Raw genomic sequence first — 19,694 nt, 5'->3', positions numbered from 1 at the left:
GAGGACAAATTTGAATGCGGATTACAGGGTCAACGGCAGGGTTCTGAGAAATGTGGAGGAACAGAGAGATCTTGGGGGTCATGTCCACAGATCTCTGAAGGTTGCCACTCAAGTGGATAGAGCCGTGAAGAAGGCCTATAGTGTGTTAGTGTTTATTAACAGGGGGTTTGAGTTTAAGAGCCGTGGGGTTATGCTGCAACTGTACAGGACCTTGGTGAGACCACATTCGGAATATTGTGTGCAGTTCTGGTCACCTCACTATAAGGAGGATGTGGAAGCATTGGAGAGAGTGCAGAGGAGATTTACCAGGATGCTGCCTGGTTTGGAGGGTAGGTCTTATGAGGAAAGGTTGAGGGAGCCAGGGCTTTTCTCTTTAGAGCGGAGGAGGATGAGAGGCGACTTAATAGTGGTTTATAAGATGATGAGGGGGATAGATAGAGCGGACGTTCAGAGACTATTTCCTCGGGTGGATGTAGCTGTGACTAGGGGGCATAACTATAAGGTTCATGGTGGGAGGTATAGGAGGGATGTCCGAGGTAGGTTCTTTACTCAGAGAGTGGTTGGGGTGTGGAATGGGCTGCCTGCTGTGACAGTGGAGTCAGACACTTTAGGAACTTTCAAGCGGTTATTGTATAGGCACATGGAGCACACCAGAATGATAGGGAGTGGGATAGCTTGATCTTGGTTTCGGACAAAGCTCAGCACAACATCGAGGGCCGAACGGCCTGTACTGTGCTGTGCTGTATTGTTCTATTCTATGGAGAATACTGAGATACAGGCTATTGGACTAGACGGGATTGAGGTTCATAAGGAGGAGGTGTTAGCAATTCTGGAAAGTGAGAAAATAGATAAGTCCCCTGGGCCGGATGGGATTCATCCTCGGATTTTCTGGGAGGCTAGGGAGGAGATTGCAGAGCCTTTGGCTTTGATCTTTATGTCATCATTGTCTACAGGAATAGTGCCAGAATTCTGGAGGATAGCAAATGGTGTCCCCTTGTTCAAGAAAGGGAGTAGAGACAACCCTGGTAATTATAGACCAGTGAGCCTTACTTCTGTTGTGGGCAAAGTTTTGGAAAGGATTATAAGAGATAGGATTTATAATCATCTAGAAAGGAATAATTTGATTAGGGATAGTCAATACGGTTTTGTGAAGGGTAGGTCGTGCCTCACAAACCTTATTGAGTTATTTGAGAAGGTGACCAAAGAGGTGGATAAGGGTAAAGCGGTTGATGTGGTGTATATGGATTTCAGTAAAGCATTTGATAAGGTTCCCCACGGTGAGCTATTGCAAAAGATACGGAGGCATGGGATTGAGAGTGATTTAGCGGTTTGGATCAGAAATTGGCTAGCTGTAAGAAGACAGAGGGTGGTGGTTGATGGGAAATGTTCATCCTGGAGTTCAGTCACTAGTGGTGTACCGCAAGGATCTGTTTTGGGGCCACTGCTGTTTGTCATTTTTATAAATGACCTGGATGAGGGCGTAGAAGGATGGGTTAGTAAATTTGCGGATGACACTAAAGTCGGTGGAGTTGTGGACAGTGCGGAAGGATGTTGCAGGTTACAGAGGGACATAGATAAGCTGCAGAGCTGGGCTGAGAGGTGGCAAATGGAGTTTAATGCGGAAAAGTGTGAGGTGATTCACTTTGGAAGGAGTAACAGGAATACAGAGTACTGGGCTAATGGTAAGATATTTGGTAGTGTGGATGAGCAGAGAGATCTCGGTGTCCGTGTGCATAGATCCCTGAAAGTTGGCACCCAGGTTGATAGGGTTGTTAAGAAGGCGTACGGTGTGTTAGCTTTTATTGGTAGAGGGATTGAGTTTCGGAGCCATGATGTCATGTTGCAGCTGTACAAAGCTCTGGTGCAGCCGCACTTGGGAGTATTGCGTACAGTTCTGGTCGCCGCATTATAGGAAGGATGTGGAAGCATTGGAAAGGGTGCAGAGGAGATTTACCAGGATGCTGCCTGGTATGGTGGGAAGGTCTTATGGGGAAAGGCTGAGGGACTTGAGGCTGTTTTCGTTCGAGAGAAGAAGGTTAAGAGGTGACTTAATAGAGGCATACAAGATGATCAGAGGATTAGATAGGGTGGACAGTGAGAGCCTTTTTTCTCAGATGGTGATAGCGAGCACGAGGGGACATAGCTTTAAATTGAGGGGTGATAGATATAGGACAGATGTCAGAGGTAGGTTCTTTACTCAGAGAGTAGTAAGGGCGTGGAATGCCCTGCCTGCAGCAGTAGTGGACTCGTCAACATTAAGAGCATTCAAATGGTTATTGGATAAACATATGGTTGATATTGGAATAATGTAGATTAGAGGGGCTTTAGATTGGTTCCACTGGTCGGCGCAACATCGAGGGTCGAAGGGCCTGTACTGCGCTGTAATGTTCTATGTTCTATAGATTCCCTACCCTGTCCTTGAGTGGATCAATCCTCTCCCTGGCTACCCTCTTTATATATGTATAAAAAGCTTTGGGATTTTCCTTAATCCTGCTGGCCAATGATTTTTTGTGACCCCTTTTAGCCCTCCTTACTCCTTGCTTAAGTTTCTTTCTACTTTCCTTGCATTCCACACTTGCTTCGTGTGTTCCCAGCCTCCTCCCCTTGACAAATGCTTCCTTTTTCTCTTTGACTAGGCTCAGAATATCTCTCGCTGTCCAGGGTTCCCAAAACTTGCCATATTTATCCTTCATCCTTACAGGAATGTGCCGGTCCTGAATCCCTATTAACTTGAAAGCCTCCCACATGCCAGATGTTGATTTGCCCTCAAACATCTGCCCCCAATCTACATTCTTCAGTTCCTGCCTAATATTGTTGTAATTAGCCTTCCCCCAATTTTGCACCTCAACTTGAGGACTACACTTATCTTTATCCATCAATACCTTAAAGCTTACTGAATTGTGGTCACTGTTCCCGAACTGCCCCCCTACTGAAACACCGACCATCTAGCCGGGCTTATTCCCCAATACCAGGTCCAGTATGGCCCCTCCCCTAGTTGGACTATCTACATACTGTTTCAAGAAGCCCTCCTGGATGCTCCTTACAAACTCTGCCCCATCCACGCCCCTAGCACTGAGCGAGTCCCGTCAATATAGGGGAAGTTAAAATCTCCCACCACAACAACTCTGTTACTTTTACACCTTGCCAAAATCTGCCTACATATCTGTTCCTCTATCTCCCATTGGCAGTTGGGCAGCTTATAGTAAACCCCCAACATTGTGACTACACCCTTCCTATTCCTGCGCTCTACCCATATTGCCTTGCTGTATGAGCCCTCTGGGGTGTCCTCCCGCAGTACAGCTGTGCTATTCTCGTTCACCAGTAGTGAAACTCCCTCACCCCTTTTACATCCCCCTCTATCCCACCTGAAACATCTGTATCATGTGGAGTGAATTGAATTGGCTGGAGACTGGCATCTGAGATGCTGGGGACCACTGGAGGAGGCACTTCTGCCTGAAGATTGTTGCGAATACTTCAGCCTTATCTTTTGCACTGATGTGCTGGGCTGCCCCATCATTGAGGATGGGGATATTTGTGGAGCCTCCTCCTCCAGTGAGTTGTTTAATTGTCCACCACCATTCACGACTGGATGTGGAAGGACTGCAGAGCTTAGAACTGATCTGTTGGTTGTGGGATCACTTAGCTCTGTCTATCACTTGCTGTTTTTGCCGTTTGACATGCAAGTAGTCCTGTTTTGTAGCTTCACCAGGTTGACTCCTCATTTTTAGGTATGCCTGGTGCTGCTCCTGGCATGCCCTCCTGCACTCTCCATTGAAGCAGGGTTGATCCCCTGGCTTGATGGTAATGATTGAGTGGGAGATATGCTGGGCCATGAGGTTGCAGATTGCACTGTAGTACAATTCCGCTGCTGTTGATGGCCCACAGTGCCTCATGGATGCCCAGTCTTGAGTTGCTAGATCTGTTCGAAATCTATCCCATTTAGCATGGTGATAGTGCCACACAACATGATGGAGGTTATTCTCAATGTGAAGGCAGGACTTTGTCTCCACAAGGACTGTGCGGTGGTCACTCTTATCAATACTATCATGCACAGATGCATCTGCAGCCAGCAGATTGGTAAGGATGTTATTTCCTCTTGTTGGTTCTTTTACCACCTGCTGCAGACCCAATCTAGCAGTTATATCCTTTAGGACCCGACCAGCTCGATCAGTAGTGCTGCTGCCGAGCCACTCTTGGTGGTGGATACCAGAGTACATTTTGCGCCCTTGCCACCCTCAGTGCTTCCTCCAAGTGTTGTTCAACATGGAGGAATACTGATTTATCAGCCGAAGGAGGATGGTACGTGGTAACCAGTAAGAAGTTTCCTTGCCCATGTTTAACCGTGGGGTGCAAAGTCGATGTTAAGGATTCCTAGGGCAACTTCCTCCCGACTGTATACCACTGTGCCGCCACCTCTGCTGGGTCTGTCCTGCCGGAGGGACAGGACATATCCCGGGATAGTAATGGTGGTTCTGGGGTGCTGTCTGTAAGGTATGATTCAGTGAGAATGACTATGTCAGGCCATTACTTGACTAGTCTGTGAGACAGCTCTCCCAATTTTGGCACGAGCCCCCAGATATTAGTAAGGAGGACTTTGCAGGGTTTGCAGGGCTGTTTGTTTTTGCAGTTGTCTTTTCCGGTGCCTAGGTCAACGCCAGGTGGTCCGTCCGGTCTCATTTCTTTGTTGAGACTTTGTTCTGATTGTTAGAACTGAGCGGCTTGCTAGGCCATTCCAGAGGGCAGTTGAGAGTCAACCACATTGCTGTGACTCTGGAGTCACATGTAGGCCAGACCAGGTAAGGACGGCAGATTTCCTTTCCTAAAGGACATTAGTGAACCAGATGGGTTTTTTTGACAATCGACAATGGTTTCATGGTCATCAGTAGAATCTTAATTCCAGATTTTAAAAAAAAATTCCACCAGTTACCGTGGCAGGATTCGAACCCAGGTCCCCAGAACATTATCGGGGTTTCTGGATTAATAGTTGAGCGACAATACCACTCGACCATCGCCTCCCCATTTCATTAAGTGTTCATTTGTCAGGTATTTCTGTTAGTTAACCACTAAGCGTTACTGAAGAACATTTCACACCTTCCCACACACTTTTAACAGATTACAGGTGAGGTATTCCTCTTTGGGGTCACGTCTCAAAAGAGAGACAACCTCTGCATCGTAATATTATATTAATGAATTGGATGAGAATTTATGGGGCATGGTTAGTAAGTTTGCAGCTGACACCAAGATTGGTGGCATAGTGGACAGCAAAGAAGGTTATTTAGGATTGCAACAGGATCCTGATCAATTGGGCCAGTGGGCAGATGAATGGCAGATGGAGCCTAATTTAGATAAATGTGAGGTGATGCATTTTGGTTGATCGAATTGGAGCAGGACCTATTCAGTTAATGGTAGGGCATTGGGGACAGTTATAGAACAAAGAGGTGTAGGGGTACATGTTCATAGCTTCTTGAAAGTGGAGTCACAGGTGGACAGAGTGGTGAAGAATGCTTGGTTTCGTTGGCCAGAACATTAAATGCAGGAGTTGGAATGTCTTGTTGAAGTTGTACAAGACATTGGTAAGGCCACACTTGGAATACTGCGTACAGTTCTGATCACATATTATAGAAAGGATATTATTAAACTAGAAAGAGTGCAGAAAAGATTTACTAGGATGCTACCGGTACTTGATGGTTTGCGTTATAGAGAGGCTGGATAGACTGGGACTTTTTTCCCTGGAGCGTAGGAGGCTCAAGGGTGATCTTATAGGGGTCTATAAAATAATGAGGGGCATAGATAACATTTCTTCCCAAAGGTCTAAAGCTAGAAGGCACAGGTTTAAGGTGAGAAGGGAGAGATATAAAAGGATCCAGAGGGGCAATTGTTTCACGCAGAGGATGGTGAGTGTCTGGACAAGCTGCCAGAGGCAGTAGTAGAGATGGGTACAATTTTGTCTTTTAAAAGGTGTTTAGACAGTTGCATGGGTAAGGTGGGTATAGAGGGTTATGGGCCAAATGTGGTTATTGGGACTAGCTAGTGATAAAAACAGGGTGGCATGGACAAGTTGGGCCCAAGGGCCTGTTTCAATGCTATATACCTCTATGACTCATTTTTCCTATGACAGATGTTAAGCTAACAGTCCTTTATTTTCCTACTTTCTGTCTCCCTCCTATCTTGCTAATTTCCAATCTAAGAAATTTTGTAAAGTTACAACAAACGCACCTCGTCTTTCCACAAAATTCCACGAATGTCGCCACGGTCAATGTAGCAGTCAGATCAGATGACCGTAGTTAGCACTGCTGCCTAACAGCACTGGGACCCGGGTTCAATTCTGGCCTCGTGTCACTGTCTGTGTGGAGTTTGCACATTCTCCCCGTGTCTGCGTGGGTTTCCTCTGGGTGCTCCGGTTTCCTCCCACACTCCAAAGGTGTATAGATTAGATGGATTGGCCATGCTAAATTGCCCCTTAGTGTCAAGGAGATTAGAAGGGTAAATATGTGGGGTTATGGGGATAGGGCCTGGGTTGGATTGTTGTCAGTGCAGCCTTGATGGGCCGAATGGCCTCCTTGTACACTGTAGGGAGTCTATAATTTGGTCACCTGCCACATAGACCTGTTGATGAGTCTGTGACTCCAGATCCACAGCAATGGTTGACTCTTCGGAGGGTTAACTGCCCTCTGAAATGGGCAATTGGAGATGGGTGATGAATACTCATGTTCCATGAAGGATCGTGAAATAAGTCTGTATCCCTTCACCAGACTACCTTTTATTTGCAAGCCCTATTATGGTTCATAAGAACATAAGAAATAGGAGCAGGAGTAGGCCATCTAGCCCCTCGAGCCTGCCCCGCCATTCAACAAGATCATGGCTGATCTGAAGTGGATCAGTTCCACTTACCCGCCTGCTCCCCATAACCCCTAATTCCCTTACCGATCAGGAATCCATCTATCCGTGATTTAAACATATTCAACGAGGTAGCCTCCACCACTTCAGTGGGCAGAGAATTCCAGAGATTCACCACCCTCTGAGAGAAGAAGTTCCTCCTCAACTCTGTCCTAAACTGACCCCCCTTTATTTTGAGGCTGTGCCCTCCAGTTCTAGTTTCCTTTCTAAGTGGAAAGAATCTCTCCATCTCTACCCTATCCAGCCCCTTCATTATCTTATAGGTCTCTATAAGATCCCCCTCAGCCTTCTAAATTCCAACGAATACAACCCAATCTGCTCAGTCTCTCCTCATAATCAACACCCCTCATCTCTGGTATCAACCTGGTGAACCTTCTCTGCACTCCCTCCAAGGCCAATATATCCTTCCGCAGATAAGGGGACCAAAACTGCACACAGTATTCCAGCTGCGGCCTCACCAATGCCCTGTACAGATGCAGCAAGACATCCCTGCTTTTATATTCTATCCCCCTCGCAATAAAGGCCAACATTCCATTCGCCTTCTTGATCACCTGTTGCACCTGCAGACTGGGTTTTTGCGTCTCATGCACAAGGACCCTCTGCACAGCAGCATGTTGTAATTTCTTTCCATTTAGATAATAATCCAGTTTGCTATTATTTCTTCCAAAGTGAATAGCCTCGCATTTGTTAACGTTATATTCCATCTGCCAGATCCTCGCCCACTCACTCAGCCTGTCCAAATCTCTCTGCAGACCTTCTACGTCCTCCACACGATTCACTTTTCCACTTATCTTTGTGTCGTCTGCAAACTTCGTTACCCTACACTCCGTCCCCTCCTCCAGATCGTCTATATAAATAGTAAATAGTTGAGGCCCCAATACCGATCCCTGCGGCACGCCACTAGTTACCATCTGCCAACCAGAAAAGCACCCATTTATTCCGACTCTCTGCTTTCTGTCGGATAGCCAATCCCCAATCCACGCTAACACCCTACCCCCAACTCTGTGTGACCCAATCTTCTTCACCAACTTTTTGTGAGGCACCTTATCAAACGCCTTTTGGGTCTCTTTTGACATTTCAGCTTGGGTCTGGATCTTCCAACTCAACATCCGACGTTGGAGGGGTGTATCTGATAGGCGCCCATCTTTTTTGTAGCGAGCGCCGGAGTTCTTGTTCGCCTCCTTCCTCAGGCGGCAGAGGAGTTGCCACAGCTTCGTCTGCAAGAGTCCATTTCAGACTCCAAAATTTTAGCTATGGGCCACGGAGTGGCCGGTCTGGGAGGAGTCGCCTCGGTTCCCAGCCTGCTTGGCTGATTCGGCTCTGGGACAGACTGTGGTTTTGAGACCCACACCTGATAGAAACATAGAAAACTACAGCACAAAACAGGCCCTTCGGCCCCACAAGTTGTGCCGAACATATCCCTACCTTTTAGACCTACCTATAACCCTCCATCCTATTAAGTCCCATGTACTCATCCAGGAGTCTCTTAAAAGACCCTATTGAGTTTGCCTCCACCACCACTGACGGCAGCCGATTCCACTCGCCCACCACCCTCTGTGTGAAAAACTTCCCCCTAACATTTCCCCTGTACCTACCCCCCAGCACCTTAAACCTGTGTCCTCTCGTAGCAGCCATTTCCACCCTGGGAAAAAGCCTCTGAGAGTCCACCCGATCTATGCCTCTCAACATCTTATACACCTCTATTAGGTCTCCTCTCATCCTTCGTCTCTCCAAGGAGAAAAGACCGAGCTCCCACAGCCTATCCTCATAAGGCATGCCACTCAATCCAGGCAACATCCTTGTAAATCGCCTCTGCAACCTTTCAATCTTTTCCACATCCTTCCTGTAATGAGGCGACCAGAACTGAGCACAGTACTCCAAGTGGGGTCTGACGAGGGTCTTATATAGCTGCATCATTATCCCCGGACTCCTAAACTCAATCCCTCGATTGATAAAGGCCAGCACACCATACGCCTTCTTATCTACCTCCTCCACCTGTGGGGCCGATTTTAGAGTCCTATGGACCCGGACCCCAAGGTCCTTCTGATCCTCTACAGTACTGAGAGTCTTTCCCTTTATATTGTACTCCTTCATCCCATTTGACCTGCCAAAATGGACCACTACGCATTTATCTGGGTTGAAGTCCATCTGCCACTTCTCCGCTCAGTGTTGCATCCTATCTATGTCCCTCTGTAACTTCTGACAACCCTCCAGACTATCCACAACCCCACCAACCTTCGTGTCATCGGCAAACTTACCAACCCATCCCTCCACTTCCTCATCTAGGTCATTTATGAAAATGACAAACAGCAAGGGTCCCAGAACAGATCCCTGGGGCACACCACTGGTGACCGACCTCCATTTAGAAAAAGACCCATCTATACACGCTCTCTGCCTCCTTTGGGCAAGCCAGTTCTGGATCCACAGGGCAGCAGCCCCTTGGATCCCATGCCCTCTCACTTTTTCTAGAAGCCTTGCATGGGGGGCCTTATCGAACGCCTTGCTAAAATCCATATAAACCACATCTACCGCCTTCCCTTCGTCAATGTGTTTAGTCACATTTTTGAAGAACTCCACCAGGCTCGTAAGGCACGATCTGCCTTTGACAAAGCCATGCTGAGTATTCTTGAGCATACTAAACCTCTCCAAATACTCATAAATCTTGTCCCTCAGGATCTTCTCCATTAGCTTACCAACCACTGAGGTTAGACTCACCGGTCGGTAATTTCCTGGGCTATCCCTATTCCCCTTCTTGAAAATAGGAACCACATCCGCAATCCTCCAATCCTCCGGCACCTCTCCCATCTCCATCGACGACGCAAAGATCATCGCCAGAGGCTCTGCAATCACTTCCCTCGCCTCCCACAGTAACCTGGGGTACATCCCATCCGGACCCGGCGACTTATCTATCTTGATGCCATTCAAAGATTCCAGCACAACCTCTTTGTTAAAGTCCACAAACTCAATCTTTTCAGTCCACCGCAAGCCCGCAGTACATCCACCCAGGTCCTTCTCCTCTGTGAAAACCGAGGCAAAATACTCATTAAGCACCTCTGCCATTTCTACTGGTTCCGTACTGATTTTCCCACCTTCACCTTTTATAGGCCCTATTCCTTCACGTCTCATCCTTTTACTCTTCACATATTTATAGAATGCCTTAGGGTTTTCCTTAATTCTACTCGCCATGGCCTTCTCGTGACCCCTTCTGGCTCTCCTAATTTCCTTCTTTAGTCCCGAGGTGATCTAGCTGTTTTTTCAGGAGAACCTCTCCTATGTGTATTCAGTAAGATACAGGGGGCGACCTGGACTCAACTTTTCCAATTAACCATGCAGGGCCATTTGCATAATTTTTCACCCAGACTTTATCACCAGCCTCCAATTGCCTCTCCTGGCAACTGTTGTTGTGGCCTTTGCAATGGGCTTCTTGTTGCTTTTCCACATTCCCCCAAGGTTACAGGGGAGGTCCCAGAGGATTGGAGAATAGCCAATGTTGTTCCTTTGTTTAAGAAGGGTAGCAAGAATAATCCAGGCAATTACAGGTCGGTGAGCCTTACATCAGTGGTAGGGAAATTATTGGAGAGGATTCTTCGAGACAGGATTTATTCCCACTTGGAAATAAGTGGGCGTATTAGTGAGAGGCAACATGGTTTTGTGAAGGGGAGGTCGTGTCTCACGAACTTGATCGAGTTTTTCGAGGAAGTGGCGAAGATGATTGATGAGGGTAGGGCAGTGGATGTTGTCTACATGGACTTCAGTAAAGCCTTTGACAAGGTCCCTCATGGCAGACTGGTGCAGAAAGTGAAGTCGCATGGGATCAGAGGTGAGCTGGCAAGGTGGATACAAAACTGGCTCAGTCAAAGAAGACAGAGGGTAGCAGTGGAAGGGTGTGTTTCTGAATGGAGGGCTGTGACAAGTGGTGTTCCTCAGGGATCAGTGCTGGGACCTTTGCTGTTTGTAATATATATAAATGATTTGGAGGAAAATGTAACTGGATTGATCAGTAAGTTTGCGGACGACACAAAGGTTGGTGGATTTGCGGATAGCGATGAGGACCATCAGAGGATACAGCAGGATCAGTTGGAGACTTGGTTGGAGAGATGGCAGATGGAGTTTAATCTGGACAAATGTGAGGGTAATGCATTTTGGAAGGTCTAATACAGATAGGAAATAGACAGTAAATGGCAGAACCCTTAAGAGTATTGATAGGCAGAGGGATCTCGGTGTACAGGTACACAGGTCACTGAAAGTGGCAATGCAGGTGGAGAAGGTAGTCAAGAAGGCATACGGCATGCTTGCCTTCATCGGCCGGGGCATTGAGTTTAAAAATTGGCATGTCATGTTGCAGCTTTATAGAACCTTAGTTAGGCTGCACTTGGAATATCGTGTTCAATTCTTAGAAATCTTAGAAACCCTGCAGCACAGAAAGAGGCCATTCAGCCCATCGAGTCTGCACCGACCACAAACCCACCCAGGCCCTACCCCCATATCCCTACATATTTACCCACTAATCCCTCTAACCTATGCATCCCGGGACACTAATGGGCAATTTTAGCATGGCCAATCAACCTAACCCGCACATCTTTGGACTGTGGGAGGAAACCGGAGCACCCGGAGGAAACCCACGCAGACACGAGGAGAATGTGGAAACTCCACACAGACAGTGACCCGAGCCGGGAATCGAACCCAGGTCCCTGGAGCTGTGAAGCAGCAGTGCTAACCACTGTGCTACCGTGCCGCCCTTTCTGGTCGCCACACTACCAGAAGGATGTGGAGGCTTTGGAGAGGGTACAGAAAAGATTTACCAGGATGTTGCCTGGTATGGAGGGCATTAGCTATGAGGAGAGATTGGAGAAACCTGATTTGTTCTCACTGGAACGACGGAGGTTGAGGGGAGAACTGATAGAAGTCTACAATTTATGAGAGGCATGGACAGAGTGGATAGTCAGCTTTTTCCCAGGGTGGAAGAGTAATTTACTCGGGGGCACAGGTTTAAGGTGCGAGGGGCAAGGTTTAAAGGGATGTATGAGGCAGATTTTTTACAGAGAGTAATGGGTGCCTGGAACTCACTGCCGGGGGAGGTAGTGGAAGCGGATACGATAGTGACTTTTAAGGGGCATCTTGACAAGTACATGAATAGGATGGGAATAGAGGGATATGGTCCCCGGAAGGGTAGGGGGTTTTAGTTAAGTCGGGCAGCATGGTCGGTGCAGGCTTGGAGGGCCGAAGGGCCTGTTCCTGTGCTGTAATTTTCTTTGTTCTCTGTTCTTTGTTTGGGAATAGCAAACTTAATCTGCTGCAGTCCATAAGTGATTCTGCAGGTACCATATCCATAGTGGCATGTGGGGTTGGCCAATAATCAAATAACCAAAGGGAGAGTTTGGTGTCCATTGATGCTGCCGGCTGTTTTTTTAAGCCAGCTTTTAAAGTCTGGACTGCTCTTCCCACGAGGCTGTTTGACGCTGTCCTGATATGTCGAATCCCATTTGTTTCATGAACCGGGTGAACTTCTGGCTGGTGAAAGCCGGTCCATTGTCAGAGACGAGCACCTCCGGGATCCCATGCATCGCAAATGAGGTGCGAAGTTTCTCTACTGTTATCATCGTGTTCGCAGAATTCACCCTGTGGACATCCAACCACTTTGAATGGGCATTCACTATGAACATTGAGCCCATGAGTGGGCCTGCATAATCCACGTGCAGCTGAGTCCACAGTCTGTCTGGCCATCCCCATGGGTGTTGGGGAGCTGCTGGTGACAACTTTTGTCCTTGCTGGCATTCCTGGCACTGACCCATGAGTGCCGCTATGTCTGTGTCCATTCTGAGCCACCAAACACAGCTCCTGGCCAGCATCTTCATTTTGGACACTCCTGGGTGGCCGTGATATAGTTCAGCCGATATGGCACAGCGACCCTGACTCGGAACTACCACTAGTGCCCCCAATAGCAGTTTTCCGCCTTCTACTGTGAGCTACTCTCTTCTACTCCAATAAAGATGGAATTGGGCTGGACTGGCCTTTCTCTTTCCCCAATCAGTACTAAGTCTTTAACTTTTGCGAGGACAGAGTCCTTTTGTGTCCAAAGACGTATATTATGTACGGCCATTGGGAGGGTATAGAGAAAATTCATAGTTCTTACTTCCATCTTCTATTTTGGGTACATTTGGTGGGGTGTCTGCTACGTGTACCCTACTTGAGGCATCAGCGTTTGCCACTTGACCTTCCGCCCGGTGCGCCAATCGATAGTTGCAGCCGGCCAATAATAATGCCCACACTGGATCTGAGCTGATGCTATTGGTGGCACCGCCCTGTCCTCTCTTAACAGCCCCAGTAACAGCTTGTGATCGGTGACAATTACAAATTTACGCCCATAAAGGTTTTGGTGAAATTCTTTCACTCCAAATATAACCTTTTTCAATCTGGGCATACTTTCTTTCTGCAATAGCCAAGGTCCTGGAGGCGTGTGCTATTCTTCTATCGATGTGCTCAAGCTGCCCCGATGCTGTATGGAGACACGTCGCAGATGAGCACTAACTCTTTTCTGGGGTCGTGATGTACTGAGACATTCACTGTTAACGGCGATTGTTTTATTTTTATAAAAGTAAGGTCTTGACGGGCAGACCATTCCCAAGCTTGACCCTTTTTTAGCAGTTGATGTAGGGGAAACCAAGATGGAGGCTGGTTTGGTATGAATTTCCTGGAGTATGTCACCAGTCCTAAAAATGATTGTAATTCCTGGATTGAGGTGGGGGCCAGGATGTACCCTGGGGTAAATCTTGCAATATGTTCTCCATTGTTCTCTGGAAGATAGGGGAGGCCGACAATACCTTATTTATAAAGGCCCCCTAATAATCGGATATTTGTCCAGTTGTGAATAGCGGTTTATTGTTTGTTTAAAGTCCCCGCAAAGACGGACTGAACCATATGGCTTCATAACAGGCACCACCAGTGTTGCCCGCTCCGCAAACCGGACAGGTTTTATTGTACCTTCTCATTCCAATCTTCTAATTTCTGTCTCCACTTCTTCCCTTAAAGTAAGCGGAACCGAGCGGGTCTTGTAAAATCACAGGACTGCGTCTGGATCGACATTTTATTGTTTGTAGCCCTTCTCAGAAAACCTTTGGGTATTTGAACAGGACTTCACTCAAATGACCATTCTCCAACTGGAAAATGTTCACCCAATCCACTTGGATTTCTCTCAGCCAATTTCGCCCTATTAATCTTGTGGCCAAATGGGCTACCTAAAATGGTGATTCACAGAGCATGCTGGGATAATTGGACAAGCACAGAAACAGACAGGCTGCAGCTGCAGGAGCTGGAATACGCAGGATATAGGCCTGGAGATCCAGGACAAAGGACACTCTCAGATCAAACTGGGTTGTTTACTAGACATAGGGGTGCCTTAACCCCTTATTTGGGAGGGAGGTATGTGACCTACGTGCCTCCAGCATCTACAGGCATGGCCGTTGGGTACACACCCAGAGATCAGCGTGGCAGCACCTGATTGGACCCTATCGATCAGGGTAATCTAGTCCTGATCAATTGATTGGCAATGGCCAAAAAGGGCGCGAAACCAAGGGGGGATAAAAGGTGCTGCTCAACAGAAGACTCTCTCTCTCTCTCTCTCCCAGCGAACGAACGACAACAACGGTGACCCTCACCAGCAACAACCAGCACGAGGAGAGCCACCACACCCGAGAAGGAAAGAAGACCAGAGCCAGAGTGCCAGACCAGACTGAAGGACCAGACTATGCAGAGGACGACCGAGACCAGCGCACAGATAAAGGCCAATATCTGCCTGGGTACTCGCCAGTAACGCAATTGTTAAGTCAGGGTCTAGTATTCATAGAAACCCTACAGTGCAGAAGGAGGCCATTCGGCCCATCGAGTCTGCACCGACCACAATCCCACCCAGGCCCTACCCCCACATATTTACCCGCTAATCCCTCTAACCTACCAGGACTCTAAGGGGCAATTTTTAACCTGGCCAATCAACCTAACCCGCACATCTTTGGACTTGAACTTTAGTATTCTGTAAGATAACTTATTATTGATTGGGTGGATGATTTATAATTGTATGTGAATAAATATTATTGTACAAGAAGTCTATTTGCAATTCTTTGTCCACCGTATAAGGGTTGAAACAGACTGTGCGACAGGCGCAGCAACAATCTTGGCTCCGAACCCTCCACTACCATTGATGGTAGCCTAACCAGTAGCTTTTCATAAGAAACAGGAAAAAAGGTTGTACCCACAACTCGAACCGATTCCCCTGTATAAGTCCTCAGTCTTGCTGACGTCTTGATTAAGGATAAGTGTTGGAGTCCGGTGCAAACTTTGCTGAACACTACTTCCCTGGTCATGGATACGGCCGGCCGCGCCTGTGTCGATCTCCATTAATACTGGTCGTCCATTTAGTCTTAAGTTATTTTAATAGGTTCCGATTTGGTCATTGTTATGCAGTTTAATTGATCCTCGTCAGATGTAGGTGGAGCTTCTAGGGTGTGCGCTTTCCTGGTCATCTGCCTATGTGTCGTTTTCCTAAATCTAGGTTTTGAGACTTTCTTTTGCTGCTCTGACTCCGAACACTAGCATCAGTTATGTCTCACTGGGTGGGATCCTGAAGGGACTGTTGAGTGTTTGGTCCAAAGTTGGCCTTGTTTGGCGGTCCCAACAAAGAACAAAGGAAAGTACAGCACTAAAACAGGCCTTTTGGCCCTCCAAGCCGGTGCCAGTCATGATGCTGTAACTAAATTTGGAAAGAAGGTAAATTCACATGGGATACAGAGTAATTTGATAACGTGGATTCAAAATTGGCTCAGCTGTAGCAGACAGAGGGTGATGACGGAAGGCTGATTTAGTGATTGGAAGCCAGTGTCCAGCGGCGGGGTACCACAGGGATCTGAGTTGGGCCCTCTATTATTCGTCATTTATATAAATGATGACTATGCGCAAGTTGTGAGTGTAGGATTAGTAAGTTTGCGGATGACACAAAGATTGGCCGGGTGGGTGGTAAACAGTGAGACTGAGTGCCTTGGGCTACAGGAAGATAAAGACGGAATGGTCAAATGGGCAAATAAGTGGCAGATGGAATTTAATCTTGAAAAGTGTGAGGTGATACGCTTTGGAAGGAGTAATTTGACAAGAAAGTACTCAATGAATGGTAAGACATTAGGAGGTTCTGTGGAACTTGTCCACAGATCTCTAAGCAGAAGGGCATGATAGTAGGGTTGTGAAAAAGTCATATGGGACACTTGCCTTTATCAATCAAGGCACGGATTACAAAAGCAGGGAAGCCATGTTGGAGTTGTATAGAACTTTGGTGAGGCCAGAGCTAGAGTACTGTGTGCAGTTCTGGTCGCCACATTATTGGAAGGATATGATTGCACTGGAGGGGGTGCAGAGGAGATTCACCAGGATGCTGCCTGGGATGGAACATTTAAGTTATGAAGAGAGGTTGGATAGAAACCCTACACTGCAGAAGGAGGCCTTTCGGCCCATCGAATCTGCACCAGCAACAATTCGACCCAGGCCTATCCCCGTAATCCCACATATTTACCCAACTAATGCCTCTAACCTATGGATCCCAGGACACTAATGGGGAAATTTTGCATGGCCAATGCACCTAACCCTAACATCTTAGGCTTGGGTTGTTTTTGTTGGAGCAGAGAAGACTGAGGGCGACCTGATCGAGGTGTACAAGATTATGAGGGACATGGACAGAGTGGATAAGGAGCAACTGTTCCACTTTGCTGCAGGGTCAGTCACGACGGGACATCGGTTCAAGGTGAGGGGTAGGAGGATGTGATGAAAAAAAGGGCTGAAGTTGTCATGGATTGTATTTCTGAGTGAAGCTTTGTTCAGTGAGATTACAGTGCAGAGTTGCTTCTTTCCAGAGAATGAGGTCACCTTGGGCTTGTAATATTGTGCGAGAGTGAGCTATCATGTCTTTCCTCCTCTCATGGTAGAGCATGGATAAATACTAGGGAGAAACTAGAATGAAGAAATTGGGCAGAGAGACAGACAGTAAGCTAAATTCCAATTCCAAAACGATGCAACAGCAGATCCTTGGCATCTTCAGCTCCTTAACTTGGTAAAATTCACTGCCAAATGTGTTGAATGTGAAGAGTGTTTAAATTGAAAAAAATGTATTCTTCCAAAAGTATTTTAAAATAAACTTGAAATGAAAGGATTGGAATCTGTGTTTTGACAGCCTGTGGTCACCAACATCACTTTGTAATAATCCGGCTCCAATTCTGATCAATGTGTCTCATTGACCCCAAAATCACATTTTAATTTGATGTTTTAAGTTTCCTTTCTCTGTTTTTCTGTTTCAGGCGGATTCACCTCCCAGAGGACAGGAGTTGCCCCTTTTAATCAATCCCTTAGTTAATCTGCTTTAGTTTAATTGTCTTTAGCCAAAAAGATTGATTTTGATCAACGCCAAGAATAGGAGGGGGGAAGGGATTAGTGAGACACTCGGGGGAGGGATTAGAGTGAGACACTCGGGGGAGGGATTAGAGTGAGACACTCGGGGGAAGGGATTAGTGAGACACTCGGGGGAGGGATTAGAGTGAGACACTCGGGGGAGGGATTAGTGAGACACTCGGGGGAGGGATTAGTGAGACACTCGGGGGAAGGGATTAGTGAGACACTCGGGGGAAGGGATTAGTGAGACACTCGGGGGAGGGATTAGAGTGAGACACTCGGGGGAGGGATTAGAGTGAGACACTCGGGGGAGGGATTAGAGTGAGACACTCGGGGGAGGGATTAGAGTGAGACACTCGGGGGAAGGGATTAGTGAGACACTCGGGGGAGGGATTAGAGTGAGACACTCGGGGGAGGGATTAGTGAGACACTCGGGGGAGGGATTAGAGTGAGACACTCGGGGGAAGGGATTAGTGAGACACTCGGGGGAGGGATTAGAGTGAGACACTCGGGGGAGGGATTAGAGTGAGACACTCGGGGGAGGGATTAGTGAGACACTCGGGGGAGGGATTAGAGTGAGACACTCGGGGGAGGGATTAGAGTGAGACACTCGGGGGAGGGATTAGAGTGAGACACTCGGGGGAAGGGATTAGTGAGACACTCGGGGGAAGGGATTAGAGTGAGACACTCGGGGGAGGGATTAGAGTGAGACACTCGGGGGAGGGATTAGTGAGACACTCGGGGGAAGGATTAGTGAGACACTCGGGGGAGGGATTAGAGTGAGACACTCGGGGGAAGGGATTAGAGTGAGACACTCGGGGGAGGGATTAGAGTGAGACACTCGGGGGAGGGATTAGAGTGAGACACTCGGGGGAAGGGATTAGAGTGAGACACTCGGGGGAGGGATTAGAGTGAGACACTCGGGGGAGGGATTAGAGTGAGACACTCGGGGGAAGGGATTAGTGAGACACTCGGGGGAAGGGATTAGTGAGACACTCGGGGGAAGGGATTAGAGTGAGACACTCGGGGGAGGGATTAGTGAGACACTCGGGGGAGGGATTAGAGTGAGACACTCGGGGGAGGGATTAGAGTGAGACACTCGGGGGAGGGATTAGAGTGAGACACTCGGGGGAAGGGATTAGTGAGACACTCGGGGGAGGGATTAGAGTGAGACACTCGGGGGAGGGATTAGTGAGACACTCGGGGGAGGGATTAGAGTGAGACACTCGGGGGAGGGATTAGTGAGACACTCGGGGGAGGGATTAGAGTGAGACACTCGGGGGAGGGATTAGAGTGAGACACTCGGGGGAAGGATTAGAGTGAGACACTGGGGATACATTAGAGTGAGACACTTCCGGTGACGCTCTTTCCGGTTATGCGCCGACGGAAAATGGAGTCTGAGCGCCCCGAGGATGAGAAGCGGAAGAGAAATGGAGACAGAGCAGTGAGAGAGACCGCGAGGAGGGTCAGCCAGCGGGGCAGGGGGGTGGGGGGGCATGTCATCCCGGCAGGACAGGAGTCTAACAACACCGGGTTAAAGCCCAGCAGGTTTATTTGTTGTGAGACTCCTTCCTGTGTTTACCCAGTCCAACGCCGGCACCTCCACATCACTGACAGGCCCTATCCCTGTAACCACACACATTGACCCTGTGACCACACAGACTGACCCTGTAACCACACATTGACCCTGTAACCACACATACTGACCCTGTAACCACACATTGACCCTGTAACCACACACACTGACCCTGTAACCACACACATTGACCCTGTAACCACACAGACTGACCCTGTAACCACACACATTGACCCTGTAACCACACAGACTGACCCTGTAACCACACACATTGACCCTGTAACCACACATACTGACCCTGTAACCACACATTGACCCTGTAACCACACAGACTGACCCTGTAACCACACACATTGACCCTGTAACCACACATACTGACCCTGTAACCACACATTGACCCTGTAACCACACAGACTGACCCTGTAACCACACACATTGACCCTGTAACCACACAGACTGACCCTGTAACCACACATTGACCCTGTAACCACACAGACTGACCCTGTAACCACACATACTGACCCTGTAACCACACATTGACCCTGTAACCACACATACTGACCCTGTAACCACACACATTGACCCTGTAACCACACAGACTGACCCTGTAACCACACATTGACCCTGTAACCACACACATTGACCCTGTAACCACACAGACTGACCCTGTAACCACACAGACTGACCCTGTAACCACACATACTGACCCTGTAACCACACATTGACCCTGTAACCACACAGACTGACCCTGTAACCACACATACTGACCCTGTGACCACACATTGACCCTGTAACCACA

The 19,694-nt window shown here is 48.0% G+C and overlaps 1 protein-coding gene across 1 annotated transcript in view; it reads left to right on the top strand.

Moving 5' to 3' along the window:
• The first annotated feature begins 1,370 nt into the window (after window positions 1–1,370).
• LOC144505266 (uncharacterized) overlaps window positions 1,371–19,694 on the top strand; it is a 72,906-nt gene continuing 54,582 nt past the window's right edge. Inside the window, exon 1 of the mRNA XM_078231314.1 lies at window positions 1,371–2,422. The gene's annotated coding sequence lies outside the window, so the exon portion shown is untranslated. The remainder of the gene's footprint in view (window positions 2,423–19,694) is intronic.

This window comes from Mustelus asterias, chromosome 16 (assembly GCF_964213995.1).
Source record: "Mustelus asterias chromosome 16, sMusAst1.hap1.1, whole genome shotgun sequence".
Lineage (NCBI taxonomy): Eukaryota > Metazoa > Chordata > Chondrichthyes > Carcharhiniformes > Triakidae > Mustelus > Mustelus asterias.
The sequence above is the reverse complement of the archived record's forward strand: the minus strand, read 5'-3'. Positions and strand labels throughout refer to the sequence as shown.